This window comes from Balaenoptera physalus (genome assembly GCF_965194825.1).
Source record: "Balaenoptera physalus genome assembly, chromosome: 6".
NCBI classification, from domain to species: Eukaryota; Metazoa; Chordata; class Mammalia; order Artiodactyla; family Balaenopteridae; genus Balaenoptera; species Balaenoptera physalus.
In genome coordinates, this window is record NC_138885.1 from 42,705,694 (window position 1) to 42,729,932 (window position 24,239).

Below are 24,239 nucleotides of genomic sequence, written 5' to 3' on the forward strand. Positions count from 1 at the left end.
CACTGGGCAGTATAACTAACAGAAATAAACACACACAAAAATCAGTGTATTCCTCTTTAGCTAAAACACTGATGACATTTGGACCCTTGGAACAGAGATATTGGGTTGGCCCAATTGTTCGTTCAGGTTTTTCCTTGACATCTTACAGAAAAACCTGAACGAACTTTCGGGCCAACATAGTATAAACCAGATTATTCTCTTATTTTGATAAGAGATATAAGCAATCAACTTAACTCCATTAGAAGAAAATCAAACCTTTATGCTTTTAAATGAGTAAAAATAGGATCACATGTTAACAACTCTTGGAAAAATTATTTTTATATTACTTGGCAATTATGCTTGGTGGGGAAACTAATTTATAGCATGACTCTTTTAATAGCAGCACTTAATTTGATCATTACAACAGGACACAGAATCAAGACCAAAGCACAGCATTGGAAGTTCTTATTTTAGGCATTTCGTGCCAAATGAAATACAAACATCACCTAGAGGAAAAATGTTATAGTCCTACTGCATGTTTTAATGTACATAATAAAAAAACTGAAAGTTCAAATGATTCCAACATTTTGCAATTAAGCGAGAAACTTTAGAGAAATGAGTTGTTGGAAAGGAAACACAACTGTAGCTATTTATACCCTCTATGATATTGGCACTTCTTTTTCAAATGACAGGACATGTAACACAAGTCAGTCTTCCTCAAATAGAAATAAAAGTCAAATTGAAAGTTTTTAACAAGCCTGCCAATATGAAAGCAATGGAACAGTACACATTTTCCTTCTTCCAGGAGAACAAGCTATAGAGAACTTCGGGGAATGCAGTTCCAAGAGCAAAATACTATAACACACACACACACACACACACACACACACACACACACACACACTCAAAAGCACAAAAGGCTGAGATGTCCCAACATCTCTGCCCCAGAGGATGGCTAGAATTTTCCCCAATTCTGCTTTCTTATTACTTCTCTGAGGTCCTGTATTAACTTTTGCTGGTTTATGCCATGGTAGCAAATGTTTCAGTCTGAATGACTTGACACAAGAAAGTTTACTTCTAATTTCTCACTCCTGTAATGTGTTCTACAACTGTTCTTTGTGTACTCTTCCCTCCAAGATCCTGGATAAGAAGCAGCTGCTGTCTAGATATTACCCTTCCCAATGTAGAGAGAAAAGAGCAAAAGTATAGCCTCACAGTTATCCTTAAGGCCTCTTCTTGAAAGCAGTACACACCACTTCCGAAACCAGTCACTGAAACAAGCTTGATGTCCACAGGACAGGGATGCAGAATCCAGAAAGAAGGGAAAATATCGGACAATAATCAAACTTAGCACAGATCATTACACCCAAATAAATAACTTGATATCAAGAGTGATTAACTTTTGGAGAAATGAGTATAATTGTTTTTGATTTTTTTTAGTTTAAAAATGTTTTAAAAAGTGATCAGCTTAGGCTTTCTTTCATTATGACCAAGAGAAGAATTGGAGTTGAGAGTTTAGGTCTTAAGTATTCTTCCGACGTAGAAACACCTTCACCTTCGTCAGGGTGCAGAGTGCATTTTAGCAAAAGTGAGTCAGCTCCCCTTGGCTCATTGTCATGACATCTGTTTTTATTACCAGAGTTTTACTATGCAAGTAATATGTGCTCATGATAAAAAAATTCTAATAGCAATAGAAAGCAACACAGCAAATTTTTAAAAGCCCACTACATCCCTTAGTCCCACTCCCCAAAGATACTCATTGCAGACAGTTACAAATATCATTCTAGAATGTGTTCATGCATATACTCTTTGTTTCCTCATTTGAAAACTAATAATAATAACACCACAAATGATCTTTGCATCCAATGACTTAAAAGATATAAAACATTTAGAAGAGTAGCTTACACATAGTAAATTGCTACTATTATTATTTTTGCCAAGCACTGTTCTAAGTGCTTTGCATGTATTAACCCACACACCCACATACACACAACACACACAAACTCCAGCACCGAATCACCACCCCCACCATCACACACATGTGCACCTTAATTATTACTTAACAATATTATCTTAGAATAGCTTTCCATGTCAACTCAAATACCTCCCACTCATTTTTGAAAGGCTATGAGTTATCCCATTAAATGTGTTTAACTTGATTTATTTAAACAGAAATCTTTCTTAAGGATTTTCTTGTTTTCCATCATAAAAACACAGAAATGAACATGCTTGTGCCATAGTATAAATTCCTAGAAATGGAATCACTCAGTCAAAGCTATGCATTTTTAATTTTGAGTGATTTTGCCAAGTTGTCCCTGAGATGGTCACTGGGGCTTTTACCAAGGCCCTAATTACCTCCCTCATTGAAATTAGGCATGGATATGTGATTTACTTTGGCTAATAAAATGTTAGCAGAAATAACATGCTATATATTTCACTATAACCCACCCTCCTCTCACCACAGTGAGAGAAAATGTTCCAAATAGCAGCTGCTCCATTGGTTTGTTCATTTAGTGAGGACAACGCAAAGGAGAGCTCTTTCCCTGCTGATCTGAGAAGGGCATGTAGTGTAATCAAGAAATAAACCTTCCCGTTTTAAGTCCTTAAGGGTTTCGGATTGTTCGTTTTCACAGACAAGTTTGTCAAAATATCAGTAGCTATTACAATAGACTTGCTCTTTATAAGAAATGACAATCTTTTTTTTACACTTGGATTCTTATTCAGGAAGAGTCAAATTGTAAACAGTTGCCTGTTCTAGGAAGTAGGAGATGACTAGGTATTAAAAGGTATATCTGAAGAAAGCATGTTCCAAAGAGGATAGATTACTGTTAAAATTATTGAAAACGTAATAGTTTCCTTCTCTGTGATTACTTAAATTTTAAAGAAAACAGGTCTCTCAGTAAGTTACAAAGGGCAGTTTTAAGGTTGATGTTTCTTTTTTTACATGATATTCACCGCATATCATAAAACTGAGACAAATACTTGTCACTTAAATCTATGTAGGCACATAAAAATCAACTATAAAGTTTTACTGGAGTGCCATAATCATCAATGGAACTAGAGTCTGGATTCCATTTTCTGAATATGTGGGACAACATTACATACCAATTCTCCCAGTCATATTTATGACAAGCTACTTTCTGTATATTTTTCCTAGACAGAACCTTGTAAACCCAAAGATGATATACTATGTATATAGCCAGACAAATTGAGAGAAGAAATCTCAAAGTGCTTCACTGTTTTCCCAACTGAAATAAACTGCCCCCATTCAAACACTATTTCTGATCTGAGTGGAGAAAACCTGAGTGCAAATATATTAGGTCCAGGCCCAATCCCAACAGCAGTTGAGTTTTCTTAAACAGAAGTATATTGGTTCATACCTCAGAGAATTCCAACATTCCCGATTTTTTTTTTTCCTGAGCTTGTTTATGACTTCCATGAGCGCCAGATAGTCTCCTTCTGCCCTCCAGAGGTGGGCAGCTTGATCCTGTTCATGATACCATCTGTCCCATGTCCCCACCAAAGGACAAGATCCATGTAACCTTCATGTACCTTTTGCAACATTTCTGAACAGCACCATTGTGCACTTCTAGTCATTCTGGTTAAACTTTGTAAAACTGTAATTGTTCTCATAGCTCATTTCCAATATAGCTGAGAGATTAGAGGAAACATTTATTTCTTGGATGAATTTTTTGAACAAATAAGGATTTTGTCCAGATATTGCCTTGAGGTCTGCTATAGGAGAATGTCAATCTGATTGTTGGGCTGAGGTGGGAAGGGAGGCCTACCTTAAGAGTTTCTGCTCAGGCCACCATTTTATTCAGCTCCTCAGATTCCATGCTGAAAAAGAAATGTTTAAATTTTGTTAAAACTCAAATTGGAGACTCAAGGAAAAAAAGTCTATGTTCTAACATGCATGAAGCAAAATAAATATTTCATGATGTTAAAGGAGTTCATGTTGAAGTACCTTTCATTGTAAGGTTGAACCGATCAATTTTTAGTTTTAAATTCTTATATACTTTACGTAATGTCAATAAAAGGCCAGAGAACACGTATGGATGAGAACTTATTTGTAAATCATATACCACTTTAAGACTATACTTAGCTTTTGCTAGGAAAAAAAATTAAAAAGTTATCCCCATACAGCTTTGCTTACAAACATATAACTACATAACATCTTAGACTTAAAGAAAAAAAAAAAAAAAACTACTGTAGTAATTGTTTCCCCTTTGCATTTTCTAAGCATTGATTTTTCCAGTAGATCTCAAATTGAAGTGGGTATAATTCCTATAACTTATATACATAAACATATCTGTTTATCTCAAATGTGTAATTGATTCTGTTACCACTATTCCAAAATAAATATTGGTTTGCTAAATGCTGCACCAGAGACCATAAGAAAAATACATAATATATTGGTTTTACATTACCAACTTTCAAAATTATTGTTCAATTATTTCTTGGCTTTATAATGGTATACTTTACTGAATCAATTAGAAATTAGAGGTCTTTTCTATTTAAAATAAAGTAAGCAAAGGCCAATTTGCATATCTATGTACATATATATATACACACACATGTATAAACTTTGCTTCTTTTGTGGTAAAATTCTTAGTGAAGCTATCTAATATAACAGGGGAGGAACACTTTTTATCATACATACTATATGTGTGTGTGAACTATAAAGGATTCTTGCACTTTTAATTTCCAAACTTTTTTAACTTAAAAAAATTAAGAGACCTTCAAGATGGCAGAGGAGTAAGACGTGGAGATCAACTTCCTCCCTGCAAATACATCAGAAATACATCTACATGTGGAACAACTCCTACAGAACACCTACTGAACACTGGCAGAAGACCTCAGACCTCCCAAAAGGCAAGAAAATCCCCACATACCTGGGTAGGGCAAAAGAAAAAAGAAAAAACAGAGACAAAAGAATAGGGATGGGACCTGCACATCAGGAAGGGAGATGTGAAGGAGGAAAGGTTTCCACACACTAGGAAGCCCCTTCACTGGTGGAGACGGGGGGCGTGTGTGGGGGGAAGCTTCAGAGCCACGGAGGAGAGTGCAGCAACAGGGGTGCAGGGGGCAAAGCGGAGAGATTCCCGCACAGAGGATCAGTGCTGACCAGCACTCACCAGCCTGAGAGGCTTGTCTGCTCACCCGCTGGGGTGGGTGGGGGCTGGGAGCTGAGGCTCGGGCTTCGGAGGTCAGATCCCAGGGAGAGGACTGGGGTTGGCTGTGTGAGCACAGACTGAAGGGGGCTAGTGTGCCACAGCTAGCTGGTAAGGAGTCTGGGAAAAAGTCTGGACCAGCCTAAGACGCAGGAGACCATTGTTTCAGGGTGCATGAGGAGAGCAGATTCAGAACACTGCCTAAACGAGCTGCACAGACAGGTGCGAGCCATGGCTATCAGCGCGGACACCAGAGACGGGCATGAAACTCTAAGGCTGCTGCTGCTGCCAACAAGAAACCTGTGTGCAAGCACAGGTCACTATCTACACCTCCCCTCCCGGGAGCCTGTGCAGCCCACCACTGCCAGGGTCCCGTGATCCAGGGACAGCTTCCCCGGGAGAACACACGGCGCGCCTCAGGCTGTTGCAACGTCACGTCGGCCTCTGCTGCTGCAGGCTCGCCCCGCATCCGTACCCCTCCCTCCCGCCGGCATGAGTGAGCCAGAGTCCCCGAATCAGCTGCTCCTTTAACCGTGTCCCATCTGGGTGGGGAACAGATGCCCTCAGGTGACCTACACCCCAGGAGCTGTGCGAACAAAGAAAAGAAAGGGAAATCTCTCCCAGCAGCCTCAGGAGCAGCGGATTAAATCTCCACAATCAACGTGATGTACCCTGCATCTGTGGGATACCTGAATAGACAACGAATCATCCCAAATTGAGGAGGTGGACTTTGGGAGCAACTTGTAGACTTTGGGTTTGCTTTCTGCATCTAATTTGTTTCTGGTATTATGTTTATCTTAGTTTTGTATTTACAGTTTATTATCACTGGTAGATTTGTTTATTGATTTAGTTGCTCTATTCCTTTTTTTTGGTTCGTTTTTCTCTTTTTGTGAGTGTGTATGTGTATGCTCCTTTGTGTGATTCTCTCTAAATAGCTTTGCTTTTACGATTTGTCCTAGGGTTCTCTCTGTCCGTTTTGTTTTGTTTTGTTTTTTTTTAGCATAGTTTGTAGTGCTTGTTATCATTGGTGGATTTTTTTTTTTTTTTGGTTTGGTTGCTCTCTTCTTTCTTACTTTCTTTTTCTTTCTTTTTTTATTATTTTTTAATTTTTTATATTTTTAATTTTTTTTATTTTTTCTTTTTAATAACTTTATTTTATTTTATTTTATATTCTCCCTTCCTTCCTTCCTTCCTTCCTTCCTTTCTTCCTTCCTTCCTTCCTTTCTTTCTCTCTTTTCTTCTGAGACGTGTGGCTGACAGGGTCTTCATGCTCCGGCCAGGTCTCAGGCCTGTGCCTCTGAGGTGGGAGAGCCGAGTTCAGGACACTAGTCCACCAGAGACCTCCCAGCTCCACATAATATCAAATGGTGAAAGCTCTCCCAGAGATCTCCATCTCAACACTAAGACCCAGTTCTACTCAATGACGAGCAAGCTACAGTGCTGGACACCCTATGACAACTAGCAAAACAGGAACACAACCCCACCTATTAGCAGAGAGGCTGCCTCAAATCATACTAAGTTCACAGACACCCCAAAACACACCACCATACGCAGCCCTGACAACCAGAAAGAAAAGATCCATCCCCAACACCAGAACACAGGAACCAGCCTCCTCAACCAGGAATCCTACACAAGCCACTGAACCAACCTTACCCACTGGGGGCACACACCAAAAAAAAATAGGAACTACAAACCTGCAGGCTGTGAAAAGGAGACCCCAAAAACAGTAAGTTAAGCAAAATGAGAAGACAGAGAAACACACTGCAGATGAAGAAGCAAGGTAAAAACCCACCAGACCAAACAAATGAAGAGGAAATAGGCAGTCTACTTGAAAAAGAATAAGAGTAATGATGGTAAAGATGATCCAAAATCTTGGATAGAATGGATAAAATACAAGAAATGTTTACAAGGACCTAGAAGAACTAAAGAGCAAACAAACAATGATGAACAACACAATAAATGAAATTAAAAATTCTCTAGAAGGAATCAATAGCAAAATAACTGATGCAGAAGAGCGGATAAGTGACCTGGAAGATAAAATAGTGGAGATAACTACCACAGAGCAGAATAAAGAAAAAAGAATGAAAAGAATTGAGGACAGTCTCAGAGATCTCTGGGACAACATTAAACACACTAACATTCGAATTAGAGGGCTCCCAGAAGAGGAAGAGAATAAGAAAGGGACAGAGAAAATATATGAAGAGATTACAGTTGAAAACTTCCCTAAAATGGGAAAGGAAATAATCAAGTCCAGAAAGTGAAGAGAGTCCCATATAGGATAAATCCAAGGAGAAACATGCCAAGACATATTAATCAAACTATCAAAAATTAAATACAAAGAGAAAATATTAAAAACAGCAAGGGAAAAACAACAAATAACATACAAGGGAATACCCATAAGGTTACCAGCTGATCTTTCAGCAGAAACTCTGCAAGCCAGAAGGGAGTGGCAGGACATACTTAAAGTAATGAAAGGGAAAAACCTACAACCAAGATTACTCTACCCAGCAAGGATCTCATTCAGATTCAATGGAGAAATTAAAACCTTTACAGACAAGCAAAAGCTGAGAGAATTCAGCACCACCAAACCAGCTTTACAACAAATGCTAAAGGAACTCCTCTAGACAGGAAACACAAGAGAAGGAAAAGACCTACAAAAACAAACCCCCAAAATTAAGAATATGGTAATAGGAACATACATATCAATAACTACCTTAAATGTAAATGCATCAAATGCTCCAACCAAAAGACATAGACTGGCTGAATGAATACAAAAACAAGACCCATATATTTGCTGTCTACAAGAGATCCACTTCAGATCTAGGGACACATACAGACTGAATGTATGGGGATGGAAAAAGATATGCCATGAAATGGAAATCAAAAGAAAGCTGGAGTAGCTATTCTCATATCAGACAAAATAGACTCTAAAATACAGACTATTACAAGAGACAAAAAAGGACACTACATAATGTTCAAGGGATCCATCCAAGAAGAAGATATAACAATTGTAAATATTTATGCACCCAACATAAGAGCACCTCAATACATAAGGCAAATGCTAACAGCCATATAAGGGGAAATCAACATTAACACAATCACAGTAGGGGACTTTAACACCCCACTTTCACCAATGGACAGATCATCCAAAATGAAAATAAATAAAGAAACACAAGCTTTAAGTGATACATTAAACAAGATGGACTAAATTGATATTTATAGGAAATTCCATCCAAAAACAACAGAATACACTTGTTTCACAAGTGCTCATGGAATATTCTCCAGGATAGATCATATCTTGGGTCACAAAGGAAGCCTTGGTAACTTTAAGAAAACTGAAATCATATAAAGTATCTTTTCCAGCCACAATGCTATGAGACGAAATATCAATTACAGGAAAAAATCTGTAAAAAATACAAACACATGGAGGCTAAACAATACACTATTTAATAACCAAGAGATCACTGAAGAAATCAAAGAGGAAATAAAACAATACCTAGAAACAAATGACAATGAAAACACGATGACGCAAAACCTATGGGATGCAGCAAAAGCAGTTCTAAGAGGGAAGTTTATAGCAATACAATCCTATCTCAAGAAACAAGAAACATCTCAACTAAACAACCTAACCTTGCATCTAAAGCGATTAGAGAAAGAAGAACAAAAAAGCCCCAAAGTTAGCAGAAGGAAACAATAGCAAAGATCAATAAAACTAAAAGCTGGTTCTTTGAGAAGATAAACAAAACTTATAAACCATTAGCCAGACTCATCAAGAAAAAAAGGGAGAAGACTCAAATCAATAGAATTAGAAATGAAAAAGGAGAAGTAACAACTGACACTACAGAAATACAAAGGATCATGAGAGATTACTACAAGTAACTATATGTCAATAAAATGGACAACCTGGAAGAAATGGACAAATTCTTACAAAAGCACGACCTGTGAGACTGAACCAGGAGGAAATAGAAAATATAAACAGACAAATCACAAGCACTGAAATTGAGACTGTGATTAAAAAACCTTCCAACAAGAGCCCAGGACCAGATGGCTTCACAGGAGAATTCTATCAAACATTTAGAGAAGAGCTAATACCTATCCTTCTCAAACTCTTCCAAGATATAGCAGAGGGAGGAACACTCCCAAATTCATTCTATGAGGCCACCATCACCATGATACCAAAACCAGACAAAGATGTCACAAAGAAAGAAAACCACAGGCCAATATCAATGATGAACATAGATGCAAAAATCCTCAACAAAATACTAGCAAACAGAATCCAACAGCACATTAAAAAGATCATACACCATGATCAAGTGGGGTTTATCCCAGGAATGCAAGGATTCTTCAATACACGCAAATCAATCAATGTGATACACCATATTAACAAACTGGAGGAGAAAGCCCATATGATCTCAATAGATACAGAAAAAGCTTTTAACAAAATTCAACACCCATTTATGATAAAAACCCTCCAGAAAGTAGGCATAGAGGGAACTTACCTCAACATAATAAAGGCCATGTACGACAAACCCACAGCCAACTTCATTCTCAATGGTGAAAATCTGAAACTATTTCCTCTAAGATCAGGAACAAGGCAAGGTTGCCCACTCTCACAGCTATTATTTAACATAGCTTTGGAAGTTTTAGCCACAGCAATCAGATAAGAAGAAATAACAGGAATGCAAATCGGAAAAGAAGAAGTAAAGCTGTCACTGTTTGCAGATGATACGATACTATACATAGAGAATCCTAAAGATGCTACCAGAAACGTAGTAGAGCTAATCAATGAATTTGGTAAAGTAGCAGAATACAAAATTAATGCACAGAAATCTCTTGCATTCCTATACACTAATGATGAAAAATCTGAAAGAGAAATTAAGGAAACACTCCCATTTACCACTGCAACAAAAAGAATAAAATACCTAGGAATGAACCTACCTAAGGAGACAAAAGACCTGTATGCAGAAAACTATAAGACACTGATGAAAGAAATTAAAGATGATACAAACAGATGGAGAGATATACCATGTTCCTGGATTGGAAGAATCAACAACGTGAAAATGACTATACTACCCAAAGCAATCTACAGATTCAATGCAATCCCTATCCAACCACCAATGGTATTTTTCACAGAACTAGAACAAAAAATTTCACAGTACTAGGACAAAAAATTTCACGGTTTGTATGGAAAAACAAAAGACCCCGAATAGCCAAAGCAATCTTGAGAAGGAAAAATGGAGCTGGGGGAATCAGGCTCCCTGACTTCAGACTATACTACAAAGCTACAGTAATCAAGACAGTATGGTACTGGCACAAAAACAGAAATATAGATCAATGGAACAGGATAGAAAGCCCAGAGATAAACCCACGCACATACGGTCACCTTATCTTTGATAAAGGAGGCAAGAATATACAATGGAGAAAAGGCAGCCTCTTCAATAAGTGGTGCTGGGAAAACTGGACAGCTACTTGTAAAAGAAGGAAATTAGAACACTTCCTAACACCATATACAAAAATAAACTCAGAATGGATTAAAGACCCAAATGTAAGGCCAGACACTATAAAACTCTTAGAGGAAAATGTAGGCAGAACACTCTATGACATAAATCACGGCAAGATCCTTTTTGACCCACCTCCTAGAGAAATGGAAATAAAAACAGAAATAAACAAATGGGACCTAATGATACTTAAAAGCTTTTGCACAGCAAAGGAAACCATAAAGAAGATGCAAAGACAACCCTCAGAATGGGAGAAAATATTTGCAAATGAAGCAACTGACAAGGGACTTATCTCCAAAATATATGAACAGCATATACAGCTCAGTATCAAAAAAACATAACAACCCAATCCAAAAATGGGCAGAAGACCTAAATAGACATTTCTCCAAAGAAGATATATAGATTGCCAACAAACACATGAAAGGATGCTCAACATCACTAATCATTAGAGAAATGTAAATCAAAACTACAATGAGATATCACCTCACACCAGTCAGAATGGCCATCATCAAATATCTACAGACAATAAATGCTGGAGAGGGTGTAGAGAAAAGGGAACCCTCTTGCACTGTTGATGGGAATGTAAATTGATACAGCCACTACGGAGAATAGTATGGAGGTTCCTTAAAAAATTAAAAATAGAACTACCACACGACACAGCAAATGCACTACTGGGCATATACCCTGAGAAAACCATAATTCAAAAAGAGTCATGTACCACAATGTTCATTGCAGCTCTATTTACAATAGGCAGGACATGGAAGTAACCTAAGTGTCTATCGACAGATGAATGGATAAAGAAGATGTGGTACATATATACAATAGAATATTACTCAGCCATAAAAGGCAACAAAATTGAGTTATTTGTAGTGAGGTGAATGGACCTAGAATCTGTCATACAGAGTGAAGTAAGTCAGAAAGAGAAACACAAATACCATATGCTAACACATATATATGGAATCTTAAAAAACAAAAAAAAATGTTTCTGAGGAACCAAGGCGCAGGATAGGAATAAAGACGCAGACGTAGATAATGGACTTGAGGACAGGGGGAGGGGGAAGGGTAAGCTGGGACAAAGTGAGAGAGTGGCATGGACATATATACACTACCAAATGTAAAATAGATAGCTAGTGGGAAGCAGCCGCATAGCACAGGTAGATCAGCTCGGTGCTTTGTGACCACCTAGAGGGGTGGGATAGGGAGGAGGCGAGCAAGACACAAGAGGGAGGAGATATGGGGATATATGTATATGTATAACTGATTCACTTTGTTATAAAGCACTAACTAACATACCATTGTAAAGCAATTATACTCCAATAAAGATGTTAAAAAAAATTTAAGAATCATCTCAAAATTATTTCGTCATTTATGAAAAAATGACTGAATAAGCAATTATTCACAAGTAAACACATGACAGATTTTTAAATGGTTTTTGAGAGGTACACTGTGTTTTGCTCTCCATCCTAATGAATGTGTGGCCTTTGATATTATTCTGTACCTTCAGCCTTGAGTTCTTTGAACAGTCTCAACTCAATTCCATATCTCCTTTGTAGAAGAATTTTCCATAAAAACACAAAATGAAAGTACAAAAAGCAAACTTACTAATGATTGGAGAATTGAGAGTCAAAGTAGTGAAACAACTAAAGACTCACACTAATTTACAACAATTTCTGGGCTTAAGATCAGGTCTTTAGGCTTCAACTTTTGTGGGGTTTTTTGAAACAAATAGTTTGGCTCCCAGAATAATCTGGAGGCTTCTGTTAGAATGGCATTGGGTTAGAAATTCTAGAGATTTTTTCACATAGAACTTCTTATTAAAAGACAAAGAACATGAAAAAAGTAATGATTTCATAAATCTGCAATCTTTATTATAAAATCATTATTTGTTTTGCTAATTTCCCCATTGGGTTAAAACACACTTGTGTTAATTAGTCATCTGCTGCCTTTACTTCTGCTATCAACCTACTGAAATAAAAATCATACAACCTCACAAATTCATTCAACTTTAAAACTCATTGCCATAATTTCAACTGGACTTTCACACCTGCCTGATAATCCTGGTTTTCTTAGTCAACTTTCTTTTCTAATTTTCATAAACACTATTGAAAACTTCCATCCTACCACCTTTCTCACATTATCAGAAAAGCTCCTAAAAAATCATGGGACATACTAAAATGATTTGGGGGTTTCTACTATACATGATATGAGGGCTGAAACCATTTTTATTTGAATGGTTCAGTATAGAATGGCCTCAGCAGGTTGGAGGGCTAAAAGATGGCCTAACAGCTAACCGGGTAACACTGACACATCAGATGAACATATCGCTGTTTCATTCTCTTCATCATTTTCATCACTGCAGGAAAAGTAAAAATACAGTTCTCACCATCCTTAAAATAAGGTCAATTATCTAACAAACGTGGAGGGTGATTATTAATCAATCATTCATCAAATATTGAGTGCCTGCTACTATATGTTTCATGTGAAATTTCTCAGTCAAAATCGGTTTTACTTTCACTGTAGGAGGAAAAAGAGTTCTCAGGTTGTATTATATAACTCAAACATTTCTATCCAATATACTCTTTTTCTTAATAACTGAAACTCACAGAGTTGATACCATTGACCTATACAGGTACTCTATTCCTCTTGTCAGCATGGCTAGTTTTTGAAGAAAGTGTCTCCAACAAATTTTCCCTACTTCAATAATTGCTGTCACAATGGGATATATCCATTTGTCCCTCGGTATTCACAGGGATTGGTTCCAGGATCCCCCTCAGATACAAAATACGGTGGCGCTCAAGTCCCTTATATAAAATGGCATAGTATTTGCATATAACCTACACACATCCTCCCACATACTTTAAATCAACTCTATATTATTATAATACCTAATAAAATGTAAATGCTATGTAAATAGTTGTAAATACAGTTGACCCTTGAACAATGCAAGGGTTAAGGGTACCAAACCCTGCACAGTCGAAAATTCTCATATGACTTTAGAGTCTGCCATGGTTCCACATCCATGTATCCAACCAACCATGGACTGTGTAGTACTGTAGCACGATTTATGAAAAAATCTTGGTGTAAGTCGACCTGTGCATTTCAAACCTGTGTTTGTTCAAGGGTCCACTGTACAATGTAAATGCTCTGTAAATAGTTGCCAGTATGTGGCAAATTCAAATTTTGCATTTTGGAACTTTCTGGAATTTTTTTCCAATACATGGTTGGATGAATTCACAGATGCAGAACCCACACACATGGGAGTCCAACTGTATGTGACGTGAAACTAGATGCTACCCTAGATTAGGCTGGATACTACTGTCAAAGTCATATAAACAATTACTACAGCAATTTTTTAAATGTCTAAGACATTACATGGTTAAACAAGCATATTTGAATACAGGTCCCCTTTGAGAGAATGTTCATAAACTCTACCCAGTGTTGGGAGTGTCAAATCAATGTGATTGAATCCTCTTACAAAGCTGAAATACAGGATAAATCACTCAGCTCAGGGTGCTTCTTCAAAGGACAGCAAGCAACTCTCCCAATATGTTTATTTATAGATGACTGCACCACTGACACCACTATGTTTCTATGTGATTGGTGGAGCAGGTTCTCTTTCTTGAAGAAACTTCTACCACTATAAGAAATTTGTAGAGTGTTGAGAAAATTGACCAGCAGTTAGGTCAATTAATTATTACCAAATTAATTATTAATTAAATGACCATATGATAAGTTGAGTAGTTACTAATTTCTGTTATATAAAATATATAATAAAGGCAATTTCTACCTTTTTCAAGCCCTGTCACCTCATATTGATCCAATCTTACCCATGTACCTTCTAAGTAAAAATGTTAAATGAAGGAAATTTCTATGTAGGATATTCACCTTGACAAAATTCAAGACCCTCAACAATCAAAGTTAGACTTCATTACCCATAGATTATAAAAATTAAGAAAATTAAGTTACATTTTTTACATGTATTTTTTAGATAACTTGTATCTCATGAGAGAAGCCCAATCACTGAGCTAATCAAAAGGAAGTGCATGATGAGAAGAGGGGACTTTAGACCATGTTCACCACTGAGATGGGCCTCACAGAGGTTAGGTAGGTGGGTGTCCTTCCCAACAACAGGCTAAGCAGTGCTAATAAAGACTACAAGGTGGGTGAAGCATCAGAAGCCACTCCAAAGACAAATCCACAAGTCTGGATCCAACCTGTTCTTGTTGTTCAGAGATTGGAGGCAGGCAGGTAGGCAAGAGTCAGATTGAGAGATGTCAACTCCCAATCCCAGTCTACTGGAACAAGCAGACTACTGAGGAGAATCAGGAGTAGGTTAGTAATACATGCAGGGGTAAGTGAGTTGTGTGGTCAGAAAGAATAAATCCCTACAGAAGCGGAAAAGTTTAGTGAGGCTACAGCCATCCTTTTTTGGAAGGAATCATAATTCCTTTGCTGTGTTTCTTGATAAAATAGTAATTGTAACAAAATTTACTGATAGTAATGTATAGTATAGTATGGTATATTGCAAAAACAGCAGGGATCTTTCTGCTACTCTCTATATCTATATCTTTTACAATGTGACTCTGCAGCTTCTCACATCAAAAGCTAGAGTCCATTTTCCCTTCTCCTAAATCTTGACCGGCCCTTAACTTGTTTTGGACAGGGAAATGCAGCCGAAGTGACGGTGTGCCAGTACAATCCAAATCCTCAAATGCCTTGCTTGCCTCTGCTCATTCTCTTGGAAACCTGAGCAGCCACCGTGAGAACAATCCCAGGCTATCCTGCTGGATGATGAGAGAATACATAGAACCGAGATAAGCAGCCCCAGCAGAAGCCATTCTAGACTAATCAGCCCCCGGCTGACCTGGCAGCTGACTGCAAACACAAGCTCAGCTGAGCCCAGCCTAGATTAACGACCAACAGGATTATGAGCTAAACAATTTTTCAATGGTTATTATTTTAAGACAGTAAGTTTTGCGATTTTTTTTTTTATGGGAAAAACTAACTGATGCAGAAATAATTGGTTCCTAGAACTGAGGTGCTGCCATGACAAAAATCTAAAATAAGCACCTTTGGCAGTGAGCGCTGAGCAGAGGCTGGGAAAATGGGAAACAAACTCTTAGCAAATGCTGGGAAAAAATAAAGCAAATTGTTATTGGAGGTTAAAAAAATGGCAATCTGTGTTCTTTAGAATAAAATAATTGGCAAAAGAGCTGCCTACAGGAACTTGAAAGATAGCAAATGTATATAATTAACTTCTGATTTTGGCTAAAGAGATCTCCACAGAATGTTGAAATGTCAGCTGGTTGGTCCTAGCTGCATATACGTACAGGAAGAAAGAAATGGGCTAAATAAAGAACTAGCCAGTTTGCAAGGAGAAATTTGAAGGAATTTAGAGGGGACAAAATTTTCTGGGATATAAAGGAATTTGTTTCTTATCTTTAGTCTTCCCAGCCAGTAAAAATTCTCAAAGTAAAACGAGGCCTGAGGACAAAGATTTATTCAAGAGTGTAGTTCCAAAACCCTTTTTTGAGAAATCTGAAAGAATATGTTGTCAAATAGACTCTCTCAAATAGACAAAACTGCTCCTCAGATTCTTAAGAGCATGGTTTCACAAAAGCCCAATTCCAAAGTGACAGTAAAAAAGCCTATATAGAGACACAAATCTTAAAAACAATCATGGCTATGGCTTTTTAACAAATGGAATAGGCACAAATCAAACTCATATTAAGTCCACATGACTTGGAGGAAATTGTATATGTAAAAGTGACATCAAGCTTCATTAAGAGAGAATGACTACTCAAATTACAAAAGCCCTCTGGACACCCAACTTTCTACAATAACGAAGCTGGCTAAGAAAATTTTTCGAAGGGCTAAGGAAGGAAATTGAAAAGGAAAGATGTTCTAGAGGAAGGAGCCAGGAGCCCAGAGGGTAGAGCCAAGTGCCTCGAAAAACAAATGGGGGAACATTATGTCCCAAGGAACATAATCTTGCTTTAATCAAAGAGTATTCATTATTCCAAGGTAAGGAGCCTGACAATATTCCCACCTAGATTTTAAAGTTGCTGTGGACCAGTCACTGCTATGTATCTCTCATTTTTTCTCTTTTAGAATGGTAGTGTTTATTGAATTTACCCTATCCCCATATCAACAGTTCACATCAGATGTTTGTAGGACAGATAACTTTATATTTCATCAGTCTCTGGATCAAGGAAATCCACATATGATAAGTTTCATCTGGACTTTACATGGCTAATTTACATTCTAGAATTTAAGTCTGATGCCATAGTTCCATGGCATGACTTTTAGGGATACTCAGATAAGGAAGAATATATTTTTCATGGGAATGGATGTGAAAATTGTAGCCAGAAGACAAACTGTGGCAGATTCCAAAATTGGTAATACTCAATCATTCCTCCCTGTAATCTATGTTAATTGAAATGTGACTATACAGTTTTTCTCTTTAAGAGATTGGTTCTTATTTCTCATCGTCTTGAGTCTGGGCTGGACTTGTGACCAGACCAGCTTTGGTCAATAGAATAAAGTAAAAGGGGTGATGTACTAGTCAGAAGCTTAGGACTCAAGCAAGCTTTGTTTACCACTTGTTCTCTCGGAACCCTGCTCAGCCACCAGGTAAATAAGCCCAGGCTGATGAGCAATTGCATGGAACAACAATGAACCATCATAGCTGAGGCAATTCTAGACTACGTAGCTCTAGCCAACTATGTAGCCAGCTGACTACAGATTCATGCCTGGACCTGGATGAGTCCAGAAAACCATACAGCTGAGCCCATCCCTATTTGTTGACTCATAAAATCGTGATCTAAATAAACAATTGTTATTTTAAGCCACTTGATTGTGAGGGAATTTGAGATTCAATGAGCATGTCTCCTTACTTTGGGCATATCTCCTAACTTTTCTCAGTCGCTCTTCTTCACCCAAAAAATGGTGAAAAAAAGAGTACCTACCTATTATGTTAAGCACTTAGGATAATACCATGTATACAATAAACGTTCACTTATTAGTGTTACCCTTATTAGTGTTTTTAAGGAGAAAGCAATGGGTCTTCAGCAATATTATATCAATAATAATAAATCTTGTTATAAACCTATGATCAGGCCACTATGCTTGGCACTTCACACATTATCTTTAATCCTCACAATAAAACTCTAAGTAGTTATTTTGATTTCCTTTTTACATATGAGAAAATCAAGTAATAAACATGTTGATTAACTACTTCCAGATCTATGATCAAGACAGTCATCAAGCCAGGGTTTGAAAGTCATTCTGAATCTTTCTATTATACCATGACCTCTGTGGTATATTAAATAATGGTCCCAATTCTCTCCCCTGTACTGTTAACATTCATCTGTTCCTTTATGATGGCCTTATAGTAGGTGGCCTTACCCCTTGTGACTGGTATTGGCCATGTGACATGCTTTGGCCAATGATTAACAGATGTGACATGAGTAGAGGCTTGAAATATAATTAGGCATTTCTTCTTGTCCTCTTGTGCTCCTGTCATAGTCATGAGAAGAACAATCCCCAGGTAGCTGCTCCCCCTCCAGTTGGGTACTCTAAAGGAGAAAAATGGAGCAGAGCGGCCCCAAATTACAGATGAAGAACAATTACAGCCAATTCACAGGCTACAAGTATGTCCTTTCTTACAAGAGCAAGAAGTACTGAGTGTTGTTTGCCATGGAGATTTTTGTTGTTGCATGTTGCCTAGCAAAATCTGACTGACACAGCTTTCTAGAGTCTTCAAATGTTGAATAATATAGCAATAATGAAACATTTCATTGCCTGAAATATTCTATAATCTGGTGGAGGTAGACAGAAGATAAGTGAATGCCAACTAGAGGGGGGAAAACAGTTCTTTCATATGTGAGATAAAATTTTAGTCTCAAGTTTGAGCTATTTTGCTTAGGAAATTATGGATAGATATCTTGTGAGAAGTTTAGATTCCTAGTTTTGAGCGATAAAATATGCTTATGCATGGAGGAATTGATTCATTGGGTCTGGGGTTTTCAAACCCCACACTTTCCAAATAAAGGTTTGGTACTTGACTGACTCCTGGGAGATAACCTCTAAGCCTTTGAAAGGTTCTGCCTCAAAGAGTGTCTTTATTTATCTGGTGCCTTGGGCCAATCGAGATAGTTTATGGTGGGGGCTTTTGGGTCACAGGGTATTAGTTTGACTTTTAGAGGAACTGGAGACTAAGATCAACTATATGCGCACTCCTTGTCTACATAACTAATCCCAGATTAAATCCTGGACACCAAGTCTTGGGTGCACTTCCGTGCTTAAGAAAACCCATACGTGTTGTCACATAATGTTGCAGGAAGAATTAGATGCTGTGAGACTCCACTAGGAAAGGCCACCTAGAAGCTTGCACCTAGTCTATCCTGCACTCTGCCCTACATGCCTTTCACCTTTGCTGATACTGATCTGTATCCTTTCAATTTAATAAACCATAACAGATTTTCTGAGCTCCATGAGCTCTCCAAGCAAATACCTGAAACTGAGGGTGGTCTTGGGGATCCCTGACAACAATATTATTGGCCTCATAAATTCTTGAAACCAGATTACTTGCCAGGCAAAGGAAAGAGAGCAGCAAATGTATCATGTAGGTATGGTTACTAAATCCCTAGTGAAGGGTGCTGCAACATCTCTAGGAAATCCCTCTAAGTATCCAAAACTTGGCTACCAAGTAGCAAATCTTGGTAGCCAAGCTCTCCTTTTCTTTTATAATATTGGTCCTGAGGAAAGTATACTTCTGGATTAGATAAAGACTGTCCTGGGAATGGACAGCCTCTGGTATAACATTAGAAACATCTGGTTCTCTGAGTGCTGTGAAATCCGAGCAATCTAAACATAGTGAAACTGTTTAATTTCCTAAAATGAGACCAATATTTCAATAGCATTTGTATTATAAAGCATTTGATCATTCGTTATTTGATAGATAGGACAATTCAATGAAGATAAAACTGAGTCCCTGAGTCACATTATATGTTGGGGATGGGGAGTAGGACAGATAATTTTTCTTTTTGGCAAAAAGTTCAAAGACTCTAGATCAAAAGGTGCCACATCTGAGGGCTTACAAGCTGGAAATGAAAGACTACAGACTCAAAATTTTATATTCTTCTAGAAAGCAGAAGACTGAAGAGGAAGGCTCTCAAAATTATAATGGCATACTTATTGCCAACAGAGAATTTTACACACAGCAAAACTATCAAGACAGTTGGAAAAAACAGTATGTGTCAGAAACTACATGTGGCCTTTAAAGCCTAAAAATATTTACTGTCTGATCTTTTGCAGAAAGAGTTTGCCAACCTCTGTTTTAGGAGAACAGCCCTTATCTTTGCCAAGGGAGGTAGGGGTAATAACTAGAAGGCAGTGTAAGGGGACTTCTGAAGTTCTAATGTTCTGATTCTTGATATGAGAACTACTTACACTAGTGTTCAGTAAAAAAAAGTTCATCCAGCCATACACCTATGGTATGTGCTTTTATATATGTATATTACATTTCAAAAAATGTTTGGGTGTGTATAAATGAGTATGTGTATATACACACACACACACACACACACATATACATATATAAGGATCACCTCTACCACTACTTTATTCTATACCACCCGAATCTTTCACTTGGATTATTACAATAGCTTCCTATAGATTCTTTACTCCCTAGAGTTGATTCTCCCCACAGCAGCAAGAGAACTCAACAAATCTGTTCAAAATCTTCCTGTGGCTTCTTGTCTCTCTCTCCAAGCAAATTCTGAAGAGCTTGCTTATGACCTACAAAGTTCTGTATGACCTACGTCTCCTCTCCTTCCTTGACCTCTGCTCCTGTTATTCTTCTCCTGTTCATTTCAATCCAGTCTGAAGGTCCTCCTTGGTTATCCTTACTAATGCCAAGCATAGCATATTTCCACATCAGGGTCTTTGCATGTACTACTTTTTCAACCCGCAATTCTCTTTCCTTAGATATTTTCATGACTCACTCCTCACTTTATTTTTGACTCTGTTCAAATGTCACTTTATCAAAGAGGACAAATAGGAAGAATGTTATTCATCTGCACAGTTACACTCTTTCTCTTTACCCTGCTTTATTCTTTTAATAGAACTTACTTCTACTATACGTAACATAAATATTATATTTGTGCTATCACCTGTCCCTCTCCATTAGAATGCAAGCAGCATATTTGTGACTTATCGGTTTTGTTCACTGCTTATCTCAATACCTAGAATAGTGCCTGAGACATAGCAGGTGATCAATAAATATTTATTTTATTTATTTATTTTTGGCTGCATTGGGTCCTCATTGCTGCACGCGGGCTATCTCCAGTTGTGGCGAACGGGGGCTACTCTTCCTTGCGGTGCGCGGGCTTCTCATTGCGGTGGCTTGTCTTGCTGCGGAGCATGGGCTCCAGGCATGCGGGCTTTAGTAGTTGTGGCATGTGGGCTCAGGAGTTGTGGCGCACGGGCCTAGTTGCTCCGTGGCATGTGGGATCCTCGCGGACCAGGTATCGAACCCGTGTCCCCTGCACTGGCAGGCAGACTTCTCAACCACTGCGCCACCAGGGAAGCCCCTAAATATTTATTTAATGGAGTATAAATTTGGATGTGGTCATGGAATGAGGAGCCCTATAAACAGAAAGAAAATTTAGAGGTCTTAAAAAAAAAAAAAATTACCAGATAGATACCCTGCCTCTGTAGAGCATAGGTCCCTCCTGCATAGATATGTGAGATACGTGGCTTCTGCAAAACAATAACCCTGGTTCAAGCTTTGTCTCTGCCACTTCCTAGCTTGGTGATCACAGTCTCAGTTTCCTAGGCTATAAATTGGAGATAACTGTAGCAGCTACTTCATGATGTGGTTGAAAGAATCGTATGAGCAAATCCATATAAAACACTTGGTTTAGACCTGGTACAAGTAAGCACTAAATATATACTGTTTATTATTACCATTATTAGGATTAGTCTAGTACTGACTGAAAAGTCAATTTAAGATGGATGATAATGAGGCAGAGAATACTGGCTTACACATTCATATTCTAGGCTGAAGCAGTAACCAGGATAAAATAAACTGAGGTCAGTTCTGGAGGAGGGGTGAGATTGAAGGGAAATGAACAATAATAATTAGCAGAGATCAAAGGAAGTTTGAGAAAAGGAATGAAGTAGAGTAGAAGGAGGTCAGCCAGGAAAAACAGACTCTAGCTAACAAGCTATAGAAGGAATTACTAGCAAGGTGGTCAGAAAGCTGTCACCAACTACCATTAGAACCAGACTGCAGTGAAAGAAAGAAGCTGAGCTGGCTAGGCACAGAAGTTAAAAAATGCCTCTGGAGATCAACTGAGTCAATATTTTGTTGATTAATTTTAAAGATAGTTGCTCAGTATTTCTTAATTCTGGGCAATGAGAAGAGGGTTGAAAAAATAAAAGGGAAGAGGGGAGCTTCTCCCACTTGTGACCAAATTCTCCAGTTAGTAGATTTGACCATAATCTTAGTGTAATCCATTTTCCAAGCAAATTTATTGACAACTAACTGCCAAAAAATTGAAGTAAAAGTTCCAGTATGAATATAGATATACATATAATATATGTAGAATTTATAAATTACTAATAATTTAACTTAAAACAGTTAATTGTTTTAGGGAGGTAGAAAATTAATACATCAAGGAGCATCCAATTTTCTAAAATAATGTTATATTTGCCTAAATATTTCAAAACTTCTATCTTCCTTGAACTTATTAATATTTCAGAATAAAGTTAGTGTTAGAGAAAAAGGGGGACATCTTACTTTTCATAAAACCAGAAAGAAAAACAATGACAATAAAATTACAATATTGTGAATTCATAGTGTGAGATGCCCAATAAAGTATACTTCTAAAAAAATCTGAGATAAATTTGTTTCCTGCTACCATGTAATATATTGCACTTACATAGTAAAAAATATACCTGTTTAAATATAAAGATTTTTACATAGAGATATTATTTCAGCATCATAAATGCTGAATTCCCAAATTGTCATTCAGTTATTGAATAATTTTAAATAAAAAGGGCCAATTATCTAACATGGAACTCACTTTCTTCTCAAAGTAATTTTCCATACTATTAGTTTTATACCACAAGTGATGCAGAAAATGCTTGACACTATATATCATTTCCCAGTATAGTTTATAAAAATTCAAACTAACAGAAATTACTCAAATTTTTGTTAATCCGTTACTTATTTGAAAGCTGGAATGTATTTTCCAGTTTAACTACAGACTATGTTCTACACAAACTCTTTTCAAATCTAGTTGACTTGACAAAAAAATAAACAAAACAAATAACTAACTTGCAATGCTCTCTTCTGAAATAAAATGTGAATCTGAAGCCAGTGGATGCATCCATAAAAACTTGAGGATCTGTCTGAACAGATAACAGCAAGCACATAAGCTATGGTTTGACTTTTCCATCTGCATTAGTGACTAATCCACACCGCATATGACATTGTGGAAACAGTAGTCTGAACTGTCCCATGTGTTCTCATATTCTGGAGAAGGAGTGAATTTGATATTTAATCCATAACTCATTCTTGAGAGTGTAACACTATTTATGTCTGCCTCTCTAATATACACATACACACACACACACACACACACACACACACACAGAGCTGTATGTACATTTAACTAATTATATGAAGGAATACATCTGAAAAAAGGTCCATTTTATAAAAAGCTGAAGATCAAAACCACCCCGTCAATATCAAAAAAGCTCATCAGCTTACCTGGATTTATCACCACTGGTTGTTATCATAAAACCCTTTGCACAGATAACCATTTTCTGAACACAAATAGCAGATTCATCAACCAAAACATCTTTAGTCCAAAGTACATCTGAATAGATCTTTCAAGAAAATCTGCAACACAGTCAAGGCTTGTGACTCCTAAAGAGTGCAGCAACTGATAGTTAGGGTTAGTGAGCAAAAGCCTTCCGGTTTCTGGGTTTTCATCAGAAATACACATACCTATCACACTAATACATTATGAAGAAAACTAGAAAAGAGTTCCACATGAGTTTACCTTGATGACTTAAAATGCTATATAAAAGTATATATTATTGTACATATGTGCCACATCTTTATCCATTCATAACACATATATATGGAATCTAAAATAAAAATGGTACTGATGAACCTAGTGGCAGGGCAGGAATAAAGACACAGACATAGCGAATGGACTTGAGGACATGGGGTGGGAGGGGGAAGCTGGGGCAAAGTGAGAGTAGCATTGACATATATACACTACCGAATGTAAAATAGATAGCTAGTGGGAAGCAGCAGCATAGCACAGGGAGATCAGCTCGGTGCTTTGCAATGACCGAGAGGGGTGGGATAGGGAGGATGGGAGGGAGGCTCAAGAGGGAAGGGATATGGGGATATATGTATGCACATGGTTTATTCATTTTGTTGTACAACAGAAACTAACACAGTATTGTGAACCAATTATACTCCAATAAAGATCTATTTTAAAATAAATAAATAAATAAAAAGTATATTTTAGCAAAGAATTGAATGCTGTACTGTCTGACCTAT

General features: G+C 37.5%; 1 long non-coding RNA gene across 1 annotated transcript in view; it reads right to left on the reverse strand.

The window, feature by feature from the left end:
* LOC309662427 overlaps positions 1-24,239 on the reverse strand; it is a 307,694-nt gene that overhangs the window by 213,987 nt on the left and 69,468 nt on the right. The window contains exon 3 of the long non-coding RNA XR_014264665.1: positions 3,768-3,819. This is a non-coding gene — a long non-coding RNA (uncharacterized lncRNA). The remainder of the gene's footprint in view (positions 1-3,767; positions 3,820-24,239) is intronic.